Source organism: Olea europaea, unplaced genomic scaffold, assembly GCF_002742605.1.
Source record: "Olea europaea var. sylvestris unplaced genomic scaffold, O_europaea_v1 scaffold27501, whole genome shotgun sequence".
NCBI classification, from domain to species: Eukaryota; Viridiplantae; Streptophyta; class Magnoliopsida; order Lamiales; family Oleaceae; genus Olea; species Olea europaea.
This window is the reverse complement of record NW_019245942.1, coordinates 1-1,480: the sequence shown is the minus strand read 5'-3', so window position 1 is coordinate 1,480 and position 1,480 is coordinate 1. Positions and strand designations below refer to the sequence as shown.

General features: G+C 36.3%; 1 long non-coding RNA gene across 1 annotated transcript; it reads left to right on the top strand.

The window, feature by feature from the left end:
* The first annotated feature begins 6 nt into the window (after window positions 1–6).
* On the top strand, window positions 7–1,450 carry LOC111383748. Its single transcript, XR_002700787.1, has 2 exons — window positions 7–925; window positions 1,028–1,450. It is a non-coding gene; the product is annotated as an uncharacterized LOC111383748 (long non-coding RNA).
* The last annotated feature ends 30 nt before the right edge of the window (window positions 1,451–1,480 follow it).

Genomic DNA, 1,480 nt, shown 5'->3' with positions numbered 1-1,480 from the left:
TCACGAGTTTGATTTTCCCTACCAACACTTTCTCGGTCGAGTCTTTCGCACCAAGCTTGTCTAGTGCGGTTTACCTATGTGACGTGATTTGCAGGTTATTGCGTCAACTCGAGGGTTTACCTAGTACGCACCCGAATGATAGTAGCTGCGGGTTTGCCCACCATTAAAAAAAAAAAAAAATTCATGTTAGGGGGATTTGTTTATAGTCGAGTAAATTTTTTAGGTTCTAATTATTTCTTTTGTCTTCAATTTGTATAGGTTACATTGGAATTGGCAATAACAGAATCTTCCCGTGAGAAGCTACATCAATTAATTGGTAATATGGTTACACATTCATTGCCGTGAAAATCTATCTTGTGGAGAATTATACATTTTAAATAAAGTATAAGTTTCAGTTTATAGATTCTCCGATTTATGAGGCTGTCCTAACTGTAGAACTGTTCAAGATTGTTAATTTTTTTGCTTGTGTATTTGCTATTGACAGGACATGACTGTCCAAGATATTAATTTAAAATCCTTTAGAAAGATCCCCTTTTTGCTAATTTCTTCTATCATATTGCCTCGCTTGGATATATCAGATGCTACTTTCGGCTGAACAAATTAATAGAATTTTTTCTGGAAAAGTTTGTTCTTGTTATTATAACCCTTTTGTAAGTACATGATGTAATGGCCCAAATCCAGTGACGGGAAAGATGGTCATGTCATTATTTGAATATGCTGAGGAGATGTTTAGAACTTGAAAGAGATCTGGTAGCTGAAGGATTGACGATAATTGGCAACGATTACGTGTTTCTAACTAGCATCACTGTTGGAACTTTCCTGCTGTTGTTAGAATTGCACAAGCAACTAATGCTTACCATACAGCCTTGGTTGGGCGCAGTAGGATTGGGTCCCCATGCAATCCAGCCCCTTTGAAATCTGACAGGTCAGTGAAACAATTTTCTGATGGGCTACCTGATATGTAAAGTCCCTGCAGCCCCTTTTCTGATGACCAGTAAATTTTTTTACTTTTCTGATGTATTTTCAGTGAAATGGGGTTCCTAATATTTAACTCACTGCCGGAGTTAACGAATGTTAGATATATGACGTGTGCTGGAGCAGGTTTAGGCAAAAGAAAAATGGAAAAAGAAACGAGAATGCCAGATAGAAAATTTGCTAAAGATCTTGAAACCATGGTCATGGAAGATTTGTATTTGATAAAATGATCATCCTTGATAAATTGGATGTACCACTGAGATTGGCAAAAGATCTGTGGGTGAAACAAATTGCTTGCACATGAGAAGTTCATTTGGAACTTTTCCAAGATCTTCATGATACAATGATTCATAGGACCCGTTTGGCAAGAATTCTGAAAAGCTAACTCTACTTTTAGACTTGTTTGGTTAGATTTCTTGAATATACTTTGTTAGAAGGGTTTTTATAGAAAGTTGGATCAAATTGGTGTTTTTTTCTTTAGGAAGCTCTTCTACAAAATGCATAA